General features: G+C 38.8%; 1 long non-coding RNA gene across 1 annotated transcript in view; it reads left to right on the forward strand.

Annotated features, from left to right (window-relative positions):
- The first annotated feature begins 247 nt into the window (after positions 1 to 247).
- LOC124742890 overlaps positions 248 to 27,974 on the forward strand; it is a 62,773-nt gene continuing 35,046 nt past the window's right edge. The window contains exons 1-2 of the long non-coding RNA XR_007010272.1: positions 248 to 307; positions 22,423 to 22,480. This is a non-coding gene — a long non-coding RNA (uncharacterized LOC124742890). The remainder of the gene's footprint in view (positions 308 to 22,422; positions 22,481 to 27,974) is intronic.

Below are 27,974 nucleotides of genomic sequence, written 5' to 3' on the forward strand. Positions count from 1 at the left end.
TTTGTGTAAGATACCTGTTTATTTATAAAAATAAAAGTAACTTCTATCATGACTTTCCCATTCTTGTCCAGTGGGTTTGTTATCCTGCTGTTGCCTACTGCAGACTACAAGATTACTGTTGAAGATTTCTGCAAAGTTTTTCTTCCTTTTTAGTGTACCAACATTTCACTGTGTGGTAATTGCCTGGTACTGTTTAACGGGTGTTTTAACTGTTGTTTCAGAGATGCAATACAAAGCAAATGCAGTGAGGATGACTTGCTTGCCATGATTGGGGCAGCAGTGAGAAGAAAGAAGAAACAACATGGAGGTAAGATACATAACAGCAAATGTAACTCTATACATAGAAAGAAAATTTCTGCTTAACAAGTCATAGCAAACATAAGAGCAAAATAGAACGAAAAGCAACAGTGATAGAACCTGTGTTTTTTGTGTAAACTTGGATTTAATTTTTTATTTAGTATTCATTCTGATTGATGCCCATTGGTCAACAGTATATTTCAGCCCTAGAATTTGGTTCTGCAAGGTCCACCAGATAACCACATATGGCTGTTGTAGCTCCTTTATTGGACTTCAGAAGTTTTCCAGCAACAAATCTTTTTTTTTTTTTTCTTTCTTTCTTTCTTTTTTTTCTTTTTTTAAAAAAAGCTAAAATGCAGAAAACATCATAAAGGAAACACTCACAGAAAAGCATCAGTGTCCTTGAAACAATGGAAACTCCAGTAGGAATATCAACAATGTTGGAAAAGACAGATTACTACTTACTGATGAAGGCTGTGGCTGAAAGCTTTATGTAAGTGTCTTTTAATTCTTCCCATCTGCAGCCTAAGGTATCTTCTTTATGGTAAGTAACAGTTCGTCTTTTCCTTCATTATTCATTAGTGTTCTTTGTTTTTATTGCTGTTTAGCAAGCATCATGTGGTATATAAGGGATGTGAATAGCGTCAGATGTTGAATCATCACTCTGGAGGATATGAAGGTGCTGCATATTGGTGTGAGACAGCATTATCTGATGAGAGTTTGAAAGAAACCCCATTGTGGATGTCCATTTGGTCGCCTGGTTAAACCTTGCAACATCTGTATTTTTGGAGTATTTGGATCTGACAGTGGCTTGATGTTGGAAAGTAAGGGCATACTCATCATCAATGTTCCAGTTGACTACATCAGACCACTACAAGGGAGCATCACTGTGTAGTGTACTGAGTACATTGTAACCTGTTCACGTCTGTGACTACCATCTGAGAACAAGTACAGTAAACTCTCGTGCAGCTACACTTTTGGCTATCTAGATTGACACTTGACAAGTTTCAATTTGCGTGCACCTGGAGCCAAGCATTTGCTGGTGTTTTTTGGCAATCCACTGCTAATCAGTGCACTGGTGCGTGTCAAAAGTCCAAGTATCGTCAATTCGTGCATGTGTTGGTTGAAGCTCTAGTGTGTTTCTTATTCATATTGCATGGTTTCATGCCACTGCCATCTATTGGAACTCCTTGGAAGTACAGTACATACAGTATTGTTCTATGCAGCACAACGTAGCCCTGTCGAAACCGACAATTAGAGTGCGCCGCCTAACACTTTCCACTTGTTGTCGGTACATCAAAGCTGAGTGTTTAACAGTGAATGTACAACACCCTGTTGTGTTGCCACGTGGGCTTGGGTAGAACAGAGGAAATGGCATAGATGTATCGAATGCTTTCATTTGATGGCTGCCACAGCCTGGTTTCAAAAATCAAAAGTTTGTCTAGTGCATCTCGAGTGTTGTCAAGTTGTGCATCTGTGTGTTTCTGATTTGAGGTTTTGTGCTCCCACTATGTGCCTTAAAGTGTCCAGAGATAAAAGGGGCCAAAAACCATAAAGGACTCAGTCGAGTGTCTGTAAAAAGAACACTGAATGTGACTACGGGCACGAAACATAAAATGAATGTGATCTTGTTGGAAAAAGAGCTTCACACTTTGCGGAGAATTGATGCTGGTGAGCCACCCACAAAAGTTGCTGCAGAGTAGGAGTACAATTACTGATCGGAAGACAAATCGATCAGGAATTGAAAAATTTTGTTCCATCCAAGCATTGGGCAGTGCAGTGAAATCTTGAAAAACAATGAGAAAAGGTGCACATCCTCAGTTAGAAGAGGCATTATTTTTGTGGCACGAATAAATAAGAGCCAAAGGTGTGTCAGTTTCAGGTCCTCTAATTTGTCAAAATGAGCTAATGAGCTGATAGAAGGAAAGAAGCAAGAATTCCTCGGAAGTAATGGCCGGCAGGATCATTTCAAGAAGCAGCATGGCATCCATGAAATTGCCATCAGTGCCAAATCATTATCTGGGGATGAAGCTGCTATGCTGATTTTAAGAAGAAACTGCACACAATCATTGACAAAGGAGGTTATACTGGCAATCAACTTTACAAATGTGATGAAACTGGGTTGAATTACAAAATGCTGCCAACGAAAACCCTTGCCTCTAAAGAAGAAGAAATGGCTTCCGGATACAAAAAAAATCAAAGAAAGATTTACTGTCCTTGCTTGCAGTAATGCCACTGACAATCATAAACTGTGTCTTACTTTAATTGGCAAATCCAAAACACCAATAGCATTTAGACACCAACCAACCAGCTTTGCCACTGAGGTACACGAATCAGTCTTATGGCATGTATGAACAGTGCCATCTTCAGAGAGTGGTTCCAGGCAGAGTTTGTTCCAGCTGTAGTAAATTACATGGAAGGAAATGGACTTCCTTGAAAAGCGCTACTTCTTGTGGACAATGCTCCTTCTCACCCAGGTGATCTGCAAGATGGGGATATCAAAGTTGTATTTCTCCCACAAAATGTCACACCTCTATGTCAACCAATGGACCAAGGTATTCTTGAGGCGATGGAAAAACATTACAGACACAAGATGCTGGAATACTTAATAGATGTGATTGATGCTGCAGATGATTTTGTGGAAGCTCTTAAAAAAATTGATGTTTTAAGTGTCATTCATTGATTGCTGAAGCTTGGAATCTAATTCCTCCAGTTCCTCTTGTTAGGTCTTGGAAAAAACTCTTAGATCGTAAGGCAACCTAAGTGGTGAGAAGGAGGAGGCAACACCGAAACTCAAGCTGACATAATTTTGGTGAATTTACGGGAGAAGCTGGTTGTAAAGACACACACTTCGAAGACATTGAAGAGTGGATAGAAAATGGCATTTTTTCATGTGACTGAGGATGAAATCGTCCAAATTGTGACCGATCATAAAGCGTTAGAAGACTATGTTTCTGATGATGAATCAGAGAAAAATATTCCTCACACATTCTGTTATGAAGTGATCCAAACTGCCCTGAAGTACATCAGCCAACAGGAGGAGACGATTTATCCTGAAATAGTTTGATTTCAACATTGGAGATGTATTGTTGCAGCAATAGTTTCTCAAGCAAAAAAACAAAAGAAAAAAAGACATTCGTGACCTCGTTACCAAAAAATAAACTCTAATGAAGCATCCTAGAACTTCTATGTCCATAACTTAAAAAGTTTTTTTTTTTTTTTTACTTTTCTTGAAAGTTCCTCTGGACAGACTTTTCGTTCCTTTGAGTAATCTCTAGATTTGTTTCATAATTTTGTTCAGTAGTTTATTTTTTATTCAAAAGAGTAGGTAATAAAATTAAAACTCCTGTTTTTTCCTGCTGCCAAATAAGGGAGATTTTTTTCTGTAAGAATGCAAAATAAACAAGCTTTGTTATACAGCATTTAAAAACTTTGAGTTTTCAATCATAGTTTGGTGCCTTTTTAACATGTTAACACAATTTTTTCAGTAAAAAAGTGCAGGGTTATTTGCAACCATATCAGTAACGTTTTACATACCCTACGCACGTTTTACGATCGTATTTTGCAATATTGACGCAATTTGGAGTGTTCGCATGTGAAAACAGGGAGACTTTGATTTATCTGGAATTTTCGTTATCGGAACCAGCCACCGTCCTGATCATTTCGGATAAACAGGAGTTCACTGTAATAGACTCCTTGCAACATGCTGTGTCATACAGCTAGGAGCAGCCAGACTATGGAACTGCCGTCCTGCGCATAGGCTGCCATTAACACCCAAGCAAATGACTGCATGTGAAGTGGTGCCATGATCAAGAAGTACGGACTGCTAATGAATGGCGTCACATTATGTTCACTGATGAGTCCCAGTCCTGCACTGCTCCAAATGACTATCGTGGAGAAGTTTGACAGTGACCCGGGGAGATGGGGAGAGGTCCCATTCTTCCACTTTTGTGGGGGGGGGGGGGGTCACAAAGGAGTCCCATGGTGTGGGGAGCCATTGGGTATGACTTCAGGTCATGGCTTGTAATGGCCGAGGGAACTCTAATGGTACAACAGTGTGTAATAGTATTGTGGTGCTATTTTTCAACAGGCCACTGCTTGTCCACATGTAGTATGTCTCTCTTTAAATTGTCTGTGTGATGTTGATATACTCCTGTGGCCAGCAAAATCCCCATATCTGTCCCCGATAGAACATTATGGGACTAACATGGACGTCAACTCCATCCCACTGCCTGTATCCATGATTGCAATGTCCAGTTACAACAGTTGTGGATCACCTTTCTCAGGAGGGTATGCAGCAGCTTTACGACATCCTCACGCACTGTCCAGGCCAGACAGGGTGCATTGCTGTATTGATAAGTGGGCTCAAACTGATAAGTTCTGTGTAGATTTGACTCTGTTTTGTTATCACTGAAATAACATCACATACCCTCTAAATTAGCTACGTTTCAATTTGTTTTCTCCCCACCTTCTGAGTGTCTCACTTTTTTTCAAGCAGTGTAATTTAAGACAGACATAAGAATATGAAAATGGGATGGCATATCACATTGCTATTCAACTATGCCCCTAAGAAAATTTGTAAGATAATGGAGAAGAGCAGGTGCACTATTACACTGACTAGAACGTAAACTTAAAGATAGAATTATATTGTGTAACCTATACCGATGACATAATACTAATTGACAAAAACATCACTGATGTGCTAAAGCAATTTGAAATATTAAGGGAGCAAGCTAGGAAAATTGGACTACTAATTTCACCTGGAGAAAAAATTATTGACTGATACCAAAATGGCACTGGGTGAACTTATATAGGCAATGACATAGTATTCGGTCTTAAATAGTTTAAATAATTTGGTGAAAAAGACCACTGAACATCATAATGAAAAGAAGGCCATAGAATCCAGACTTCAGAAAGTACAAACTGTCTCTCAGTTAACTAAAAGTATTTTTCCTAGAACTCTAAAATCTAACATTGTACAACAGTGATCAAATTAGTATTTCTTTATGCATGGGAGAGACTCTTTGTCCAACACAAGACATGAAAACAGCAAACTGAATTAGAAGAATGTAAAATTGTAGTAAAAATCTTAGGTCCAAGAATAAAGGATGGGATACATCACACTGAACCCAGTGTGAAATCTCCAGGCAAATTCCTAAAAGCTCTTGTTACAATGCGTCTCCAAGGAATCCAACTTGTGGGACATACAGAAAGAATGTATCCAAACAGGCAGCTCATTGGATTCCCACATACTTGAAAAATAAGATCCTACTGATGAAAACAAACAGGAAGAGACCTTAAGAAATTGGAATCACCACATTTACAGTATTCTGATGTAGTGATGAGTCACACAAAGTGCAGTTTCGCAGTAGCTTGATCGATGCTTGTACTTGTGTATGTAGTATATGCAAGTGTGTACAGCATCTCTTCTGGTGTACTCATGATATGCTAATTTAGTGGCCGCGCAGTAAACCGGATCCCTACTCAGTTCCAGTGTGCTGTGCTAATTATTCTTCTTCACTTGACATTTATGCTTGGAGCTGCAAGAGAGGTCATTTTCCAGATAATGCCACAAAAACAACAAATTCTCAGATATCAGTTTAACTTACACTCTTCAACATCATAGACAACATTTCACATTAATATGTTGCAGAACACTAGATTAGTGTTAAAATTGCCAGAGTAAACATTGTTCTCCATGTGACAGATTGTCACCCGATGTCCAAAATCGATAAATTTTATATCTCTGCACAGAGAAGCAGCTGGTTGCTCATTGTCATCTGTGGTGCTAATCAATGGGTCGAGCTCGTTGCTGGCACAGCGCCACCACAGAGTAAGTGGCCCCTCATCCCAGCAGGTGGCGATGTTTTAACACCCGTATAGCTCCCCAGACTTACCACGTCTGTGGGTAACTCCGTCTCTGCACAGAACTTCCCACATTTCCCACACAGTGGGCCCTTGTGTCTTTTACACACAATAAATCTTCAAACTTATTTCATTGGCTAAGTTAAATTTCGAGTGTGACATGCTATTTCGTAAAAAATAGCAAACGGTAGACATGGATGTTATTGTGACTCTTTCCTAAGGCAACATTTGTGTATTACACTTGTAGAAGTGCACTGCAACATAAAACAGTAGACCGTAAGTTCAAACAATGGAAACTCCAGGTTGGAATATCAGCAGTGTAGGAAAAGATAGAGTGCTAATTACCATAAAGATGGCATGTTAAAATGCAGACAGGCACAGTTAAGACACTTACACATAAGCTTTTGGTCACAACCTTCATCAGAAAAAGAAATAGAAATACACACCATTCATTCACACAAGCAAGCACACCTCACACACACATGACCGCCAACTCCGACAGCTCAGACCAGAATGCTAGTCTGTAAGTTTGCTACACAATAAAATAATTATTCTGAGCTGCAAGAAAAATGGATTCAAAGAACTAAACTGCTTGAAGAAAAAAAAGGGAAGCTCCCTGAAGCAACGTAGATTCACGAGTGTGCATACCAGTGGTAAATTATGAGAGTTGCAACTCTCTGAAATGGATACAAAGGCCACCGGATTGCATTAGCTTTGTTTGTGTCTCGGATTGTTACCAAGAATGGTAGGAGCTATAAGAGATGTGAAGAGTGTAAGATGTTGAGTGATCCCTGTGAAGGACACAGATGCCCTGTACTTCTGTGAGTCAGCATTATCAGCACGTAACAAAATTCGAAGGGGCCTAGTTGTGTGTCTCCATTTGCCAGGCTGATTGAATTATGCAATATGCAGATTTGTGAGACATTCAGATGTGGTAGTGGCCCCATGTTGGACTGCTTGGGAACGTAAGGGCGGTGAGCTTGTCAGGAAGCTTCCAGTTTACCGTGTCTGACGAGCCCATGGGAGAATTGCTGTAATGTACACCGAGCACATAGTAACACTTTCACACCTGCACCTGTCATGTGATCAGCAGTGAGTCACATTCTGCAAGACCCACGGTGACAGTTGTCAGTGAGTATGACAACGACATAGGGAGAGGGCGTGTGGGGCAGCATCGGATATGACTTCAGGTCACTCTGACAGCACAGCAGTATGTCATGGACATCCTACATCCTCATTTGCTACCTCCATGTCCAACGGAGTTACAAGAGACAGAGCAGTGAAAACATATCCAGTTGTTGACTCACAAAACGGTTTTGAGCTGTGACGCATGTAGTCTTAAGCGAATCATTCATACAAAAAGAAAAGAAGAAGAAGCTAAAGTCAGAATGTGAAAAAATTGGAGAATGGAATAGATATTTGAAGACTTCACACTTGAAACTCCCAGTTTTCCTATTGTGAAAGTGCCTTTGTGACCATATGCATTTCACTGACGATAAACTTTTTTTTTCCCCCTGGGTCTTGGCTCCATATTTTTTCATCCAGTTGAGTCAGAATACTTGCATAGTATTTGTGAGGTATTGTTTCAGTCTTGCAAGCTAATCTAAAATACAAATCCCTTTTGCATCCTAGAAAACAATGACCACTCTTTCTCTCCGATGAAGTCACCTTGGCTATTTTTGTGCAACTGCTGTTTCATTTCGGTCATCTCTCATCCAAGGGAACAGATTGGTGCATAGAATCAGTTGTGTGTCAGATTGTCCCAAATTGTTTTTCACATTAGGTTGTAGTCAGGCTTCAACAGACATGCCACTCACTTTCTGGTACGGCCACGGCATCAACTGTTTTGCACATCTTTTTAATTACTGATCTTGCAATATCACACTGTGTTCTTTCTCAGCATTTTCATATTTGATTGTAATTCTAGGAAGTTGTTCATGAGTCATCTTACAGAGACATATGCTACATATGAATTCAGCCACCCATTCCTTAACTGTTGACTATGAAGGAACTCCCCCCATGAACCATGGACCTTGCCATTGGTGGGGAGGCTTGCGTGCCTCAGCGATACAGATGGCCATACCGTAGGTGCAACCACAACGGAGGGGTATCTGTTGAGAGGCCAGACAAACATGTGGTTCCTGAAGAGGGGCAGCAGCCTTTTCAGTAGTTGCAGGGGCAACAGTCTGGATGATTGACTGATCTGGCCTTGTAACATTAACCAAAACGGCCTTGCTGTGCTGGTACTGCGAACGGCTGAAAGCAAGGGGAAACTACAGCCGTAATTTTTCCCGAGTACATGCAGCTCTACAACTTGACTAGATGAAGAGATCGGTTGGTAGGACATGTTTTGAGGCATCAAGGGATCACAAATTTAGCATTGGAGGGCAGCGTGGAGGGTAAAAATCGTAGAGGGAGACCAAGAGATGAATACACTAAGCAGATTCAGAAGGATGTAGGTTGCAGTAGGTACTGGGAGATGAAGAAGCTTACACAGGATAGAGTAGCATGGAGAGCTGCATCAAACCAGTCTCAGGACTGAAGACCACAACAACAACAACATGAAGGAACTGACTCCTAATAAGTAAGATGATGCCTGTAGAAAAGTACAACAAAACAGTAATCTCAAAAAAGGACAGGATAGACAGTACATTCTGTAGGACATATTAAAAGTGATTGGTAAAAGAGACTTGGTGTGTTAAATGCAGCTTTTGATTACATGATAATTGAATTGGATAGATAAACAATCGACCCGCTAAGTGGCGGCAGAACACACACATAAAAGAAGATTATAATTAGGCAAGCTTTCAGAGCCAGTAGCTCATTCTTCAGGCAGAAGGGTTGAAGTGGAAGGAAGAGGGGTGAAGGATAGGTCTAGGAAAACGGGTAGATTTTGAGAAAGTTACCCAGAACTGCAGATCAGGGAGAACTTTCCAGATGGGATGAGAAGGAAAGACTGATTCCACATCTACATACATACTCCACTAGCCACCATATGGTGCATGGCAGAAGGTACACTGTCTCACTACAATAGTCTGAATAAAATTACTTGATAGTTGACATCAATCACTTGCTGCAACAATGTTGCCACATTGGCTACCAGCAACCGTTTGGTTACAGGTGAGAACAAACAAGCGGCTCACTTCACAAATTATGTTAAACGTTTAACACAATTCTAGTGGCTGGTGCAAGGTATGTCAGAAATGTTGGATACTCTGTCGACTATTGATTTAATGTGACCAGTGACTGAACTGGGGCAGACGACCCGTTTTGTATCCCTGACTGTAAACTTGTGTCCTAACCCAGCCGAGAAAATTGTGGTCAACAGTCTGCAGCAGTACTAATATCATGATCGCTTTGTTCATGGCGATTAAAGCTAACGCTTAAGGGTAAACTCAAGACAACAAAAACTCAATTTCAGGGCTGAAAGCAAATTGAAATTTCTCCATGTCATTTGTTACCTGTAACTATCCTTATTCTAGCTGCACATGCTGCCATGTTAGAAAACAGTGAACAGTCCATGTGGGCACTTGTTCGTGGATTATAGATGACTGAGGCAGATTCCAAATGAAGAAATAATGACAGGAAGAAAAATAAGACCAAATAGAACAGTCAAAACAATGATGAAAAATGATGCAGCAAAGTATTAAAAATAAAAAAATACATTTAAACCAATTAATTGAATGAAAATAATAATCACACTCTTTTGGTTGGATTTAGAAATAAAAATTTTGCTACGTTGATGAGATTCAAACCTACGACATGTTACACATTAGATTAATCTGCCAACCATTGTGCTATGCCACAGCACTGCATGAAGTATTTATATATGTGAATGTAGTGACCCAGTTGCAACTATGAATTGCAACCTTAAAAATTTCAGTTTCACACAGTGTAGTGAAAAGCTTATCTAATGTAAGATGATCTCTGTGAATATGATAACTATATGTATGATACTGAATTACACCTTGTGCTGAGTTATTCGGTAGTGTTTGGTTAGTGCTATGAATGAAATGAGTGTCTTTCATTAGCATTGTTAATGTGTGTTGTTTTTGGTGTAGCTATCGCGTGTCATGAAATACATAATAAAAGTGTCGGGCTCATAATTCGGGATACAAATACATCAAGAAAGAATGCTGAACCAGGAATTGGAAGTGACTGGCCAATTCTGGTGGAGTTTGGCAACAGCAGACAGTTCAAGTGTGACGCTGACTACTCTTATTGGCGTTTGAAGTGCCAACTATCAAGTAATTTTATTTCAACTGTAGTCAGTTCCTTTCCCATTCCATCTGCCAATCGAGTGAGGAAAAAGTGAATGTCTATATGCCTCTCTATGAGTCCTAATTTGTCGTCTCTTATCTTCGTGGTCCTTACACATAATGTATGTTGGTGCAAACAGAATTGTTCTGCAGTCAGCACAGTGTTCCTCAAAATCCCTCCAGGGATTCCCATTTTAGTTCCAGAAACATCTCCATAATACTTGTATGTTGTTGTTTCAACCTACTGTTAACAAATCTAGTATCCTGCCTCTGAATTACCTCAATGTCTGCTTTAATTCGACCCCTTGCGGATCCCAGACACTAGCATCCTATATGTGATGTCCATCACAGCTGAGCCACACTGTAGTAAAATCCACCCAACAAATGAAAGATGATTATTCGCCCTCCCTACCATGACCCTCACAAGTTTGTTCCATTTCATATCACATTGCAACGTTATGTCCAGATATTGAAACAATGTGACTTCTTTCATGACACTACTAATGCTGGATTCTGGCATTATGGATTAGTTTTTCCAACTCATCTGCAGTAACTTATATTTTTCTACATTTAGGGTTGGCTGTCATTTATCACACCAACTGGGAACTTTGCCCAAGTCATCTTTTATCCTCCTAAATCACTCAACGATGACACCTTCCATACACCACAACATCATCAGCAAACAACCACAGATTACTGTCCACTTTGTCCATCAGATCAGTTATGCACATAGAAAATATGAGTAATAGCGCTCCTATCACACATCCCTGGAATGATCCTAATGATACCCTAGTCACTGATGGACACTCACCGTCAGGATAATGTAGTGGGTTCTATTACTTCAGAAGTCCTTGAGCCACTCACATGTCTGGGAACCTATTCCATGTGCTTGTACCTTTGTTAAAAGTCTGCAGTGAGGCACTATGTCAAATGCTTCTCGGAAATCAAGAAATATGGAATCTGTGTTTGTGAATTTTGTGATGACAAAGTTAGAGGAGTAAGGCATCTGCATTAAATTTTGCGTGAAGCTCAAGAAAACCTTTACACAGACACACCAAATGATGCAGGGAGCCTATAGCGATGAGTGCTTAAGCCATACTTAGTGTTATGTATTATTCACACGTTTTAAAATGGCTTAACAAAAGTCAAAAATGTTCCTTGTTCAGGACTCTCTTAGATGTCCCCTGATGACACTTGTGACAGGAACGTCAAAGAAATTGTGTGTGGCAGTCGAAGATTCACTGTCTGAGAGATTGTAGAAGAATGTAACATTTCAATTGGATCATGTTATGAAATGACACAGCATCTTGGAATGCATTGTGTTGCCGCCAAGTTCATTCCACGGCTCATGAGTCAAGACCAAAAAAACTTTTTGGATCTCACAAATGAGAATGAGATGTTCCTTGCGAGAATAGTATGACCCCTGCAGACTTCTTTTTATTTCCAAAGTTGAAAAGGATGAAGTTTTGCAATGGTAGATGAGATAAAAGAAAATTCGCAGACGGCACTTTATGCGACCCAGCAAGAGGTGTGTCAAGACTGCTCCTGGAAGTGGAAATGATATTGGGAGCAGTGTATCAATTGAGGAGGAGAGTATTTCGAAGGAGACAATCCATAGTAATTAAAAGATAAGCATAGAAAATTTTGTGGACAAAGTTCTGGAATTTTTTGAACAGACGTTGTATGACAAAAGGGCATGCTGAGTTGCCCATGAGCGATGCTTTGTACTGATTTGTGGACATAAACTTATTGGTCTCTATGAAACTGATTAGATTCAAACCCAGAATATGTTCAAGAATTCTGCAGCAAACTGATGTTACGGGTATTGGTCTGTAATTTCGCGGGTCTGTTCTTTCGCCCTTCGTATATATAGGAGACGCCTCTGTATTTTATTCCCCAGTTGCTTAGGTCTTTCTTCTGGGTGAGAGATTCACAATAAATACAAGCTAAGTAAGGGTCCAGTGCCATATAGCACTCTTTGTAAAACCAAATTGAGATTCCATCTGCAACTGGCGACTTATTTGTTTTTAATTATTTCAGGCGTCAGGGATGCTTATGAGGGTGGTTTGAAAAGTTCTTGAAACAGAATAGAAAAAAAGTACTTATGTCACTGTAACTTTTTTGTTTTTCAGTGTACCCTGCTTGTAGATTAATTCACTTGGTCCAACAGTGTTCCAATACCTTGATCCCATCTCGACAATGATTTTCCTCCAGGCCTATAAAATAGTTGTCAACTCAGGCTATCAATTCTTCATTTAAGTGAATCTTCATCCACAAAGAAAAATTTTCAGTTTAGGGAAGAGGCACGTGTGGCAACAATTCATACCTTAGTTTGTGTAATTTTACCATGGCGATGGTACATGCATGTGAGCGTGCATTTGCTTGATGCTAGATGACTTTCTTCCTTATTAAACCTGGCCTTTTTCACATATCATTTGTTGCAATTTGTCCAGAAGGTTAGCATAGTATTCTCCAGTAATTGTTTGCCCAGTGGGGAGATAATGTACAAACAGAATCCCCTTCTCATCCCAGAACACTGATGCCATGCTCTTCCCCGCTGAAGGAATTTGGTGGCGCATGCCAGAACACTGTCGCCATGTCCTTCCCCGCTGAAGGAGTTTGGCGGCAGAGATTCAGCATGTTTCCACTGCCTTGATTGTTGCTTTGTCTCTGGGGTATAGTAGTAAACCAAAGTTTCCTTGTGGTCACAAACCAGCACAAAAGATCTTGTTTGTTTCTCCTAAAACAGGCCAAACATTGTTGTGATATGTCCATTCTAATGCGTTTTTGACACAGCGTCAAGAGTCGCGGCACCCATCTTGTGAATACCTTTCAGATGACATCTGGCAAGCGTGAGCAATTTCATGCACTCTAAATTGGTGATCCTCCTTGATCATTATGCGCACTTTTGCAATTATTTCTAGAGTAGTGACACATCTTGGCTGACCTATTCATGGATGTTCATCATCTAAGCTCTCCTGACCAAATTTAAATTCATTTATCCACTTGGCAACAGTTGAAGACAAAGGAGCAGAGTCCCCTGGTGTATTCTGGAAATCGGCATGAATGTCCTTCGCTTTCATACCTTTCTTTATGAAGTATTTAATCACTGCTTGGATCTCGACCCAACCCCCCCGTCCCGTACCGTCGCGTCTTTGCAGATCACTGCACAGGAACAACAACAGAGCCATGTCACTGCCACAGCTCTCTTCCAAGAGCACTGACATGGCACGCGTTTACAGGCAACAGTCCAACGAATATCATGTGAACAACTTGTGCTAGCGCTGGCCTCTTGTGGTGATTGTTGTTAGGTGTCTTTGTGCTATTGTCAAATGACGGTATGTTTATATGACTCTCTTGCATGAATGATTTCTTAAATGCAAAATTTAAAACATTTATCTCCTACTGCCACACCAGACTGGTCAAGTGACTTGATGGAAACCTTTGACTCACTTAGTGATTTTACATAGGACAATAATTTCCCCTGCTTCTCAGCCAGATCTTTTGCTGAGGTATGGCAGTGGTAGTAACCTTTCCTTGTTGCCATTTGGCATTCTCTTTTGAACCAAGAGTGCAGTAGCTTTTCCTTCCTCAGTAATTTCCAAATTTCATTGTTAAACCGCAGTGGCTCTTTTGCATCCTTAATTTGTTTACTAGGTACAGACTTGTTGAGAGTGCAATTCACGATCTGTTTAAGCTTTGACCATAATCTCTCTACATCCATCTTAATGGAACTAAGTGATGTCAGTTCTGTCTAAGTAAGATGCTAACATCTGCTTATCTGCTCTTTCTGGCATGAACATTTTCCTAGCCTTCTTGACTGATTTATTAATTTTTGAAACCTTAGTTGTTATGATGTTATCATGATTATTAATCCCAATCTCTATGCTGAAGTCATTGATGATATCTGGCCTGTTTGTAACTACAAGGTCTAAGATATTTCCATTGCATGTGGTGTGCCAAACTAGGTGCTCAAGACAATTTTCGAAAACCACATTCAAAGGTGCTTCACAAGATTGACTGCACCCTCTGCAATGAAGCCATAGGCTACCATCTATACTCAGTAGGCTAAATTCACCTCCAACTAGTATTGCATGATCTAGGTATTTACATGCTACTGTATGTAGACTTTCTGTGAATGGCTCCAAAACTGTCATAGCAGAACTGGGTGGCTGATTATCCATTAATTAACGTGATTTCACATAGACTTGTTATACGCAACCAGATAACTTCACTGTCACAATCAGCTTTGACCTCAATAGAGACAATGGACACTCCCTCTCCTACAGTGTCTAACCTGCCTTTCTGATATATATTCCATTAATCACTAAATATGTCAGATCTTTCTACTCTCAGTTTCAGCCAGCTCTCAGTCTCTGAGAATAATTTGAGTGCGATACTTTCCTGGATGGCAGTAAATTTGGAAACTGTGTTACAAGTACTTTGACAACTGATAAAATTTTGACAACCTACACTGGAGTGAATTCAAAAGATAAACCTCAACCAACATTGAATGTATCTTGGTGATAAAGAGCCCAAATAAATAAATTGATGATTTTATTCCATTTCATCTGATTGAATGAAACACACACAGCATAACTACTCAGCAAACAACTATAGTGCTGATTACATTTACTATCATACATGTAGCACTCTGAGAACATTTCACCTTGTCATAGTAGTCCTGTGTTTTGGAACTAGGCAGTGCTTCATTTCACAAAGCGAAAGGAATAGCTTGTGTAAAAAACAAAAGAAGGGGAAATAGTGGTTGCTGGTGTTTTTAACACTATCATTCAATTTAGTTCCTATTGTGAACTTTGCAGCTAGGATATGTAAATGCTCTGAGACTGCTATTGATAATATCTTTATGAACAAATCTAGGGGAAAAACATCATATCACAAAACCAATAGTATATGGACTATCTGATCACGACATGCAGCATCTTGTGTTAAATGTTGAAACTTGTCAGGATAAAAAAATATTAAATCTGAGTACAGGAGGATAATGAATAAGCCAGAAATTGAGGAATCCAGGAAATTGCTCAAAGACATGAACTGGAGAGATATTTACCTGACTCAAATGGAAAATACAAAGCATTTATTAATAAAGTTACCTCCTCTTTTGAAAATTGTTTTCCCCTAAAGGTAACTCAGATCACACAGAAGTCAAAAGATAAACCATGGATTACACAATGAATAAAGATATCATGTGGGGCAAAAAGGAGACTGTATCTACTATCTAGGAACATTTCTGATATTAGAATTGTAATGCATTACAAAGAATACTGCAAAATATTGAATCAAGTAATCCAGAAATCGAAGTAGCTTTATTAAGAGAAAAAGATAATTGTATCGGGCAACAAAATAAGAACTGTATGGGATATAGTGAAGACAGAGAGAAGTGGGGCCAAAAAGGAAGTGGAACAGATAGCTCTAAAAGTAAATGAGACTTTGGTAACAAGTGCATGTAGTGTTGTAAATCTCTTAAGCAAGACTTAATTTTTGTTACTGACGGCTCGGGGTTATCAGGTTCGGTGAATGGTGCAATGGAGTATCTGGGACCAGTCTTTGAAGAACATCGTGTAGAACCTATTCGAGGAACTTTGAATTCCAACCATTGCTTCTCAGTATACTTACTCCTTAATGAAATTTGTTGCAAGTTATATATCTATATTTCCAACAAATAGCTCAATACATATTATCAATACTAGGAATAACAAAAATCTACATAAAGACCTAAAATCACTTATGTTGGTCCAAAAGGGGGTCCAATATTCAGGAACACACATTTTCAATAAATTACCAGCAACCATTAAAAACTTGGTTTCAGATAAAGCACAGTTTAAACAGAGTTTGAATGACTTTTTGATAGGCAATACCTTCTACTGTATAGATGAATATCCTAACAGAGACAGTTAGGCCAGCTTAAGTAAAAATATGTTAGATTTAAGTTTTGACAGCACTTGGTTGCAACAGTCAATATTAGGTATTTTGTGTATGATAAATTTATTAATAGTGCATAACAATGTTTCATTCTGACAGTGTATTAATTCTGTAAATATTAGCTTTTCCAGTTTATTGTATTGTATTCACCTATTTTGACAATCTCGTGACAAATGATCAGGGTAGTATTCATTATATTATTTATGTTTTGTGTTATACATTCTGACATGTTCCACACCCTCGAGAATCATCTCATTTTTTCGGTGTATGTAATGAAAACTGAATCAAATCAAATCCAATCACCATCTCACGTCATGTAATAACTTCACTTCTTCTTCTTCCCTTGTCGTCTCCTGTTTTTCCAGTACTCGTCCATCTCCTCCTCATGTTTTTCCCCCTTTATTCTATTCGTGTTGTTCTCAATCCCCTATTTCTTCTGCATTGAAAGCCTTTTATTTTTATTTATTTATTTATTTTATCGAGGTGAGTCTCTACGGACTGCGTGGTAACAACCGACTTCACTCTAGTGTCCAGGTCTTGTTCTTGCTCCAGCTGTGACTTCCTGCCAGTATCTTCTGAGCCCCTCCAAGAAGTGCCTTTTTATGCTCTTCAGATAATGGTCCTCACTGTCTTTCGGATGTTGATGCCATGTTAAAACCTTGGCAGTTGGTCACCAATCTTCTAAATTTGTTCCTTTCAGGAATTTCTCTCTGAGATACCAATCTGCTTAAGATCTTTTTCACATTCTTTGAACCATCTCAGCCTCGTTTTCTTAGATAGGATGAAACTCCATATTCTTTTTGTTAGTCGATCACCGTCCATTTTCATGAGATGACCATAAAACAACAATCATTTCTTCGTAATGGATGCTGTGATAGGTTCTGTCTTGCTGCACGAGTCCTCATTTGCTCTCATTCGCCATTGTCCATCGACCCATCTATTACCTTAGGATTTTCCTTAATATCCTACACTCACGCTTTTCCAGCCGCTCAGCTTGACCTTGTCTATTCGTCGTAAAAGTTTTGGATTCTTATAAGCCCTCAGGTTTTACAACTGTATTATAATGTTGGAACTTGGCCCATATACTCATAGACTTTTTGTTATAAGTATTCTTTGTCAGTCGGTATGCTTGGTCTAACTTCCTCATCCCGACAATTGCTTCTTCTTTTAATCCATTCTCCTGGTGGATGTCTTCACCGAGATACCTGAAATTCTTAACTCATCCGATTTTTTCCAGGTTGGTTATCATCCATTCAGGTCCATCACAGATCTTCGTCATATATTTTGTCTTTTGAATAGAGATCTGGAGTCTAACTTTTTTCAGCAATTTCTGACAGCCTATTTATCTTGTTGACTGCTGACTCTATGTTGTTAGCAAAAATGGCCAGGTCAGCCGCAAAATCTAAGCAGTCAATGCACACCCCTTTGTTCTTAGGACCAAGTCTGAACCACTCTTCATTTGTTTCTCCTTGGGCTAATAACTTTCTCCACTCTTGAATGACCTTTTCCAAGACACAATTGAAAAGGAGAGGGATAGTCCATCTCCTCGTCTTATGTCTGTTCTGATTGTAAAGGGTTCAGATACCTCACCCATAAATTTAATTTTTGACACTGTGTTAGTAAGAGTTTGTTTGATCAGCTTTCTTGATGTATTATCCACCCCAAACTTTTCCAAAATATTCATTAATGCCTGTCAGTCGATGGAGTCATATACTTTCTAAAAATCAACAAACATGACATAGTTATTTTTCCAATTTTTTTTGTACCTGATGTTCTTCAGGTTAAAGATCTGTTCTGCGCAAGAATCGCCCTTTGGGAAACCAGCTTGATAGTCCCCAATCAGTTGGTTACAATGATCTTCTATTCTATTCTGTATCACTTTGGAGAGAATCTTATATGGAACAGATACTAATGAGGTACCCTTATAGTTATTGACATTCTATTTATCACCTTTTTTGTGTATACGATGGATTAAAGCTGATTGCCATTCAGTTGGTATCATCCCAGCTCTCCAGATCTCCTCTAAAAGTTGGACTAGTATATCTAGAGTTTCATTATTTGCCAGCTTCAGTAGTTCCACCACTATTGAATCCTCTCCAGCTGCCTTATTATTCTTAAAGTTGTTGATGATCTTTTTGGTCTCCTCTTTACTAGATGGAGATGAGGGGTAGTTTGTGGATTGGAGCACATACAGGGAATCTTTCTTTCGGTTCATCACAATTAAGTAGGTTTTCAAAGTAACGAGACATTATCTTGCAGTTCTCTTTGTTGGTCATTCCGAGTGTGGTGTGCATACTGTAAGACCTTCAGTACACACACCATTAGATTATTTGACTTGTTGCTCTAATGAAGTAAGCGAGTGTCAGCAATATGTCTCGTGGTCTTATCATGGCATGTTTATCTTCTGCCATTAGGTCAGACGATAGAAATGCCACTTGCACGCTTAGAGTAGCAGATTGACGGTGACCAACTTTAAACAGAACTTGATTAATTTTCCCACACATTTATTAAAATAATAACAAATATAAAAATTACTTAACTTGGTTCTGGATGTTATTTACAATTGACAATCTGAAGTTCCTTTGGTATTGATACATTAATTTTATTCCCACATATATCTCGGATACTTGACAAAAGTGTCTATACATTTATCTTCATGGCTATGTACAGGAATATGGTAATCTTATTAGGCGCAGACTGGATCTTGACTATGGACTGGCACAGACAATTGTAGAACTCGTGCAGACTGGTACAGACTAATGCAGACTGGTACAGACTAATGCAGAGTGGTGCAAACAAATGCAGACTGACTGATCGAAGGTCTTTACACTCGTTATAATACCTCGCACGTTCATGTATCACTGCGCGAGTGTGATGCGCGAGGAGAAAGTGTTCTATGTTAGCAGCAATCTCATTGGCTGCGTTACATATTAATACGCGGATCGGCGGAAGCAGAATTTGGTCTGTCTCTATGGCAGCGCCATCTCGTAGTGCGGAGATGGACGAGTGTTGCGCCTGCGCTGTTGTGCTTAGCGGAGCACACTCTAGTGGGAAATTTGTGTACGCGCTGAATACGCGGAACTATGTACACAACACTGAGCTTTCCATTTTCATCTCTAAAACAAAAACTAGGGACTTGGTACCCTTTCAAATTCGATTTGAACATCTGATAGAAGTCTCTGACATTCTTTTTCTGGAAACGCTGATCGATCTGTTCTAACTGCTGTTTCTCATGCAGTTTCTTAGCCCTTCGTAGAGTTCTGGCTGCATATTTTTGAACTTCATGGAATACATCAAAAGCATCAAGTCTCCTGGTAGAGTTCCACTATTTCCATGCACTTGCTGTTTGGGCCACCACCTCACCACAAACCTCATTCCACCATGTATGATTCCTCTTTTTAGCTGTCAGGATTGTAGTATTAGCTGCTTGTTGGATCATGGAGGCAATGTCTGCCCATTTATGGGATTCAACTGTCAGTTACTGGTGGCATTGTTCCAATACGTTTTGATTGATTTTGAGCTTCGCAATATCATATTTATGAAATTTATTTCCGGTTTTCACAGTCTTATTGAGAGGGATGAAATTAATTTTGATCTTGGAGAGGTGATGATCCTTTTAAATTCAGTATTTTATCTGTAAAAAGGTTTCTTTCTATTATTTCTGATTGTTTGATGTTGTTTCTTTCTTATTTCTGTAATCCATGCTATCATTGATTCCTTCTTCCAGAACTACTCATTCAGTAGAGGTCTCTAAAAAAAGATTAATCTTCTTTTAGCCATTACTTCTGATATTTTCTCAAAATTTTTGTAGATCTCCTCATTACTTCTCATTTTCCAGCCATCTGTAGCTTGTATTGCAACCATTATTTTCTAATAATGCTCCTTTGAGGAACCTCTGTTCTGTCCAGCTTATAGTTCATCATTAGGCATCCTCATCCATGTAAACATCCTGGTCATACCACTGTGGGATAGTGTTTAAATTTGTTTTTTTAGTTGTACATTTCTTGTTGTAAATATCCTTTGTCAAACGATTTGCTCTCTCCAGTTTGCTGACTCTTGCATCTACTGTTAATTCTTCTAGTCCATTTTGTTGTACAGTTTGTCCAATATATTTAAATTTACTTACTAATGCTATTTTACATTTTTGTTTTTCTAAGAATGTTGATGCATTGTTTGAAATTGTCATGAATGTTGTTTTTTCGGCTGAAATTTTGGGACCAGCTCTCTTTGCTATTTCTTCCAAAAGATTTCTTTTAATAACTGTCTGTCAGATTTTTTGAAAGTATATCAGAATCATCTGTAGAAGCCAGGTAGTTTACCTTAATTCCATTTGTTTTTCGTCCTAAAATTATTGGTTCAATTTTGTGATTTTTTTTTCTCCAAATTCCAATAACTTTCTATTTTTTTTTAGAATGTAGTGTTACAGTAAAGGTGATAAACTGTCCCCTTGTCTAACACCAGTTTTTATTTCAAATGGTTGAGATACTTCTCCCATAAATTTAGCTTCAGTCTTCCTATTTGCTAGTGTTTTGAGGATTATGTTTGCTTTAACACAAAATTCTTTGATGATTTTACCCATAATTTCTCTGCCTACCAAATCAAATGTTTTCTTGAAACCAATACATGATACTATTATTGGTTTGGTTATTAACAGTCTGTGGAGAATTATCAATTTTCTAATAAACATCTGTTCTGTGCAGGGTCTTCCCTTTCTAGAGCTCCTTGAGATTCTCCCAGTTATTTATATAAAGTTTCTACAACTCTGTCCAGAGAATTTTTGATAATATTTTGTATACCACTGGCAGAAGTCAGGCATCTCTGCAATTGTTGACATTTTGTGTGTCCCCTTTTTTTCATAGCTGTGGATTAATGCTTTCAATAATCTCTTCAGCTTTCCAAATGTTCTCAAACAGCAGTTGTAGATCATTTGTGTGTTCTGACTATTTCAATAATTTTGCTGTAGTGGAGTCTTCATTTGTTGCTTTGAAGTTTTGGAATGATTTGATGACTTCATGAATTTATTGTTCTGTTAGTGGAAAATCTTCCTCCAGATGTTGTGGAACTGCTATTATATATTGCTACAATGTGCTGTTATTATTATTGTTGTTGTTGTTGTTTGGTTGCCTGTTCTTCAGCACTATCTTTCTGTTTCGTTTATCTATTTACCGCCATTTTAGCCCATTTACCGGTATTTTCAGCTTGTTCTTCACTTATTTGAGCTTTTGGTGGCTCCTCTTGAAGAGATCTTATTTCTCAGCATTTAAAATTACATCATCTGCTGCTCTTTTGCAACTGAATTTCATCATGTCCAGTCTAGTTTTTTCATTCATTTAACCATTCATCTTCCTTGACTCAAGATCCTAAATTTTCATCCTTATTTCTTGAACAGTCTCATTTCTCTTTTTACATTTTCCAGATGAAGAAACTTTTGGTCCTCAAAGCTAAGATTAGTATCAGTTTTTTTATTTGTTTCTGCCTACGGCTGCTATATCTCTTTAGTTAGAATATTTTCTCTCTTTGTATTTGATTATAGTCTAAGTCTGAATATTTTTATAAGTACATTTATTGCTGTAGCAATGAGTAAAATAAATGGTATTGCACTGCCTGTAGCATGTAGCACCATTTTGACTGTTAGTCCTCTTGCTGTACAAAAAGTAGCTTTGATGATTACTTAATGCAAGTATTTTGTAAGAGCTGTGGAATGGTTAGTATCTGTTTATATTTTTCTGATTAATTCAAGCTCGTCAATGCACATCCTGTGTTAAGGAAATATTTGCTGTGTGTTAAATATAAGCAGTGGATCCATTGGGGTAGTCTTTTTGGTAGAAATATGTCAAGGTGAACAAAACAGGAGATGGTGAAGGAAGAGAGGGAAAAGATCAACATTTGCTTCTCATCAGCAATATAACTGGGTTGCAACATTCAGTGAAAATTATCTGTGACAGGAAGTTGTCAGAAATACATTTCTTGAAGAAACTTTATGTTTGTATAAGCATTTATTAAATTTAAAAAATTGGATTTCATCTGTTAATACAAAAGATAATGTTTTGCATTGCAGGCATGCTGAACCTGTCAAAGACGAAGAATCGGCCAATGATTCTTATTGGAGGATAACAGTATGTATAACTTAAACTTGAGATTCCTGAAAATAAAGCTAGTCAGTATTTCTTAACAGTACTGATTTAAATACATCTAAAAGATCGCTGTTACCTAAATGGAAGTTGACGAGCAAAGTCTTAGTGGACATTTGTATAAAATTGTCATAGGTATTATTTACAAGAAGAGTAAATAGTTTCAATAGGAATGTGGTGAGACATTTAACAAATGTCATGACCACACATTAATAGGACCTTATAACACTACCATTATGATATTAGTATGCTTTTATGTAAATAACAGAAACCCTGTCTCTATGTTGCCACGTATAACCCTCTTACTAAAATTTAGTTTAGTTTCCAAATAAAATACACTATGGAAGGATAGTCCTGTTTATAGGAAAAGATAATCAATAGAGTTATCCTTCTTACAGGATTTACCGTGTGTTGCGTCTAATGGATAAGTAAATTGGACTATTCACTTCTTTTCCAAAGATCTTACCCAGTGGCTAGATAGAAACACAGTATGAATGATAATATACTGAAGCTAGGACAACTCATTTCCAAGTTCATTTAGTGGTTTAAAACATGTACTTAATGGTCACCAACCTATCCTGGCAATGAAATAGTGAAGTATTGGAGAAGCAGAAATGTGAATTTTGCCTACTTTCTTGCTACTGTTTAGTTTGGCTCTTCAAATAAATTACCCCACTTAAACAATTTTGGGCTACATCTTTATACATTATGTTTTTAAAAAAGAAAAAGCCCAGTAGATAACTTCAAGGAAGGTAAAAAAAATTAGCCGGGGATGGGGGGAACAACCTTTAGAAAAGCACTTTCCATAATCAAGAAACTTAAAAACTTAGACACTAAAGCACACACATTTTAACTGAACATTTCACTTAAAGAAAACCTCTTTCTTGGTGGAATTTACTTTCAAAAGCTATTATTCTTTGAACTAATTCTGTATAGCCATCTAACAGGTTCTAGTAACTTGGCTTCACTCTGATTGAATTTTATGTAAGCAAACTATAACACTTTGCAATAGTTAAGAAAACATTTTTATTATTTACACTAAAGCAATTTAAATGGTTCCTCTTTATATTAACTTGGCACTTCATAAGTCTGTAAAACAGGACACTCGGATCAATCAAACACCAGGAAGGAACCCTACACAGATGTATGATTAGGATGAGATGACAGGGTGAGCCAGTTTCCGTAAAGTTCAAGAATGATTATTAAATCACAGTTTAAATTAATGGTTCATGCTGTACAAAGGTAAAAATAGAAAAAAATCTTATCTGGTGGCTGTAGGCTTGGGTGTGGCGAACAGTTATGACGGCTACACTACCCACACTATGGCCTGCAAGTTTCTTGCTGTATGGGCTCAATTTCTCTTCTTGGCTTCATTCAGTTTTACATACAGTAGCTCAACAACTCGCAGCTATGCTGTAAGCTGTTTGCAGTCTTCAACCAAGGCATTTTTATGAAAATTTGCAGGCAAAGCTTCTGCTCCACAAAGGAGTTACCTCAATCACTGCTGCCTACAGACTGTGTGACTTACTTCCCACACTTGCTCAAGGTAGCACGCCAATTCGCCTTTCGCACCTTTTCCACTCCCCACAGCTATTTTCATTTCAAACAAAAGCACACTGGCTTTTACATAACACCTATTTCTTACATTGTTCCTAAGCATGACCATTTCTTAAATTGTCAAATTTACATCAACATGAACAATTTATACACACAAATATTTTTAAATGCAAAATGTTATCAAAACATTATTTAGACCCTTCGTATCCTTTGTAGAGGACTTGGGCAGGTTTGTCCCATCCTAATACACATTATTTTGTTACTTCCCTTCAGATATTCCATTTAGCTACATCTACAATAATTCCCAATGTTCTGCCTTTTGAGGTGTCCAGTGCGGGTTGCTCTCCACTTCCTGGGTGTATTGTATCAAGTTAGCTTTTTCAAATTTCCATGTGGGTTTATCAATGTATTTTGTAACTGATATTTCAGCACCAATGATAACTTTTGTGAGCCAATGTACACTCCTTGAAAAATGTTTCAGTACTACTATTGAGTGATTCAGTGGTAATTTGTTCTCATCAGTGGAAAAGATGGATGGGTCAGGTTTTGTATCAGTTTCCATTTGCCTGCCCAAAACGTTTTAAATTCCTTGGCATCAAACTTAGATAATTTCTTGTGTATTGATCCATTTGAACAATGGTTCTCTACTTTGGTCTCTATTTATGTATCTCCGGGTTGTGTTTTGGAATTAAAATCTTAAACATATACGTGCTGTCTAGTTGCTGTGTGTAAGACTAGTGTCAGACACTTTCCGTTAGGTGATTTGTGGACTGATGTAATAACCAGGCCTTTGAGTTTTATCCTAATTACTTCTACATCACTAATTTTCTGACAGCTTAAGCCAGCATAATCCAAGAGCTGTTTCTTTTTTCACTTATTGTGGTAGCACCTAACAATTGAGAGGAGTATTGATATTGCTTTATATTGCGTAATCTTGCATGTAGCTGCTGAATTATCACCTAAATGCATTTCCTATAGAGCTATAATACTGATGGCATGCTCATCATCTAATTTGCTTTGGTAACTGCATTTGTCACTTGTTAATCCTACGTTAATTTGCATAATATGGACACCTTGCCTGATAATTTTTGACTGTAAGCTCTGAGAAGTGCTGGACCATCTTTTGTGTAGAGTTTTTGCTGTATGCTCCTGCAGTCACACTGCCTTGGTGCACCATCTCGGGGGTTGTCTACATGCCACACAACAGTCTTTTTGGTGTCCCGTGTGAATGATTCACTGGTAAATATCCTGTACCATACACTTTTGTTTGTAGACAATACTTCTGTGTTAGCTGAAAATAGAGCCAGGAAGCAGTAGTCTCAGTACCTCAGAGAATTAGTTTCAGGTAAAGTATATGGATCTAACATATCTAAAATGCACATGGTTTAGTTTGGAAACCACACAAACACCCAAATGTACACACCCGCAGTAGCTTCAGGGGGTGGGGGAGGGGGGGGGGGCAGAGTGATTGGAGAAGACAGTACATGGTCTGAATGGGAAAAGATTGGTGGGTACAGAAGAGAGAAGGGAAAAGGTAAAGTGATACAGTGGGAAACAAATTAGCAGAGGTTTAGGTCAGGTGGATGGCACTAGATGTGCTGGAGAGACAATTTCCACCTGCGTAGTTCAGAGAAACTTGCACTGGAAGGGAATATCCAAATGGTATGTCTAGTGAAGCAGTTGTTGAAGTGGTGTACAGCCTCTTGGCAACTGCAATGTCAAGTCTGTGGTTTGCCACAGTTTGGTGCTAGACATTACTGCGAGTGAACAGTTGGTTACTTGTCATCCCTACATGGAAAATTGTATGGTAATTGCAGCATAGCTGATTTTTAACAGGTTGCTTTTGCACATGATCGTGCCTTTTATATGGTGGGAGATACCTGCGACTGGACTGCTGTAGGAGGTGGTGGGTGGATTTGTGGGACAGGTCTTGCACCTGGGTCACTCACAGGATTAGGGGCAGACAAGGATGTTCTCTAGATTGTGCGGGCAATGGAACACTACTTCGCAGGAAGTGGGTAGTATCTTGAGTACAGTATACCCCATCTGAGATAGTCAAAGCCCCAGTGAAGGATGTGGTTGAGCTTTTCAAGGCCTGGGTGATTAGATGAGTGCTGACCATTGTCTGGTTAGCAGGGTTACAGGTGTGAGATGAGGAGATGGCACGGGAGATCTATTTATGAATGAGACGGATAGGATACTGTGGCTCTGGTAGTGCTATTGCCATATTTAGACAACTCCTGCTTTCCACTGGGGATAGTGAGTCCACGTGTGACAAGGCTGTATGGAAGAGACTTTTTGACATGGAATGGGTGACGGCTGTCAAAGTGGAGGGAGGTACTGTTGGTGGTTGGTCCACTTGACATGTATTTATGGATATCGATGTCTAGTGATATGGCGCATTGAGTTGAGAATAATCAGGTTAAGATGATTTGGGAGTAGGTTTTTAGGTTATGGAAGAAGCAGTCTATACCATGAGTCCAGATCATGAAAATGTCTCAATTACTCTGAATCAGACAATGGGTTTTAGGTGTTGACTGGATAGGAAGGACTTCTCCTGATGGCCGATACAAAAGCTGGCATAGGATGGCACCATGCGAGTACCCATGGCAGTACTACAGATTTGCTTGTACAGGGATAATCACTTAAAACCTGCACCACAAACATTGCAGAAATGGAAAGTGCTATTGATGTGTGGTTTTCACAGGATGGATTGGGAGTTGGGGGCTTATGCTAGTAACCAACCAACAGGTTGTAGTGATATTAGAAATTGCATTTTTTGTGCAAACATAAACTTTTTTAAATGAAACTATGCCTATCGGTATTAACTAAAAGTAGGGTAAATTAGTCTATCAGCGGTGTTTGTTGCAGGAGTCTAGTGTGAGCCATTCATGAGATATCATATTTTGAAAAGGTCCCACACCAACACTTGTACATTAGCTGTAAAGTTCCCACGCCAACACTTGTACATTAGCTGCGGTAGCACACACCAAAGAACAGTCCAAGTCCATACACTAGTTATGTGGATTGTGACCAGTAATGAGACAATTGACCATCACAGGCTGTGTTCAAAATGACCACTGGCAGCACCAGTATATGCTCCCATTCTGGTATGGAAAGACTGCTGCACACATACCAGTATTTCAGCAGGGACAATCTGACAGGCTGCAGTAATACATCATTGCATATCATCAGATGTAGTTGGTATGCCCTTGTAGACAGTCTTTCAGCTTTCCCCATAGAAAAATGTCTGCAGGCATGAAATTTGGCGAATGGGTCAACCGCGATACAGGTCCTCTGCATCCAATCTAATGATTTGTAAACAGTTTGTGAAGCCATGTTTTACTTCGTGCACTGTGGGTTGTACAGCCATCGTATTGGTACCACAAGTTGCTCCTAGTCTGCAGAGGAATCTCTTCTAGCATCCGTGGAAGATGATTTGTTAGGAGGCTGTGATACTTGTGCGCATTCAGTGTTCTTTCTAAGAAAAACGGGCCTATGAGCTGATGGTTCACTGCCCCACACCACACGTTTACACTCCAAGGATGCTGACATTCCACCTGCCACAGCCAAAGAGAATTGTTAACAGACCAATTGTGCTTATTTCAGCACTTTACCAGGCCACGATTGTTAAAATTTCCTTCACCACTAAACAAGATACATGATACATCTGGAGTATCCTGTCTTAATGCCCATGTATGGAAGTTAACACAATTCTCTTGATCAATTCCATGCAGCTCTTTATAGAAAGGGATAAACCTATATCAATGGAGAATGCATAGGACACTTGCCCAATTAATGCCATTTCCACATGCGATTGTGGAAGAGGTAACATGTGGATCAACTACTTGTTTCATCTGTTATGTTGCTAAGAGTTAGGCTATGACTTCCACATAACTGGGTGAAGAGGTTGATAAATGAT

Source organism: Schistocerca piceifrons, unplaced genomic scaffold, assembly GCF_021461385.2.
Source record: "Schistocerca piceifrons isolate TAMUIC-IGC-003096 unplaced genomic scaffold, iqSchPice1.1 HiC_scaffold_2345, whole genome shotgun sequence".
In the NCBI taxonomy this organism is placed as follows: Eukaryota; Metazoa; Arthropoda; class Insecta; order Orthoptera; family Acrididae; genus Schistocerca; species Schistocerca piceifrons.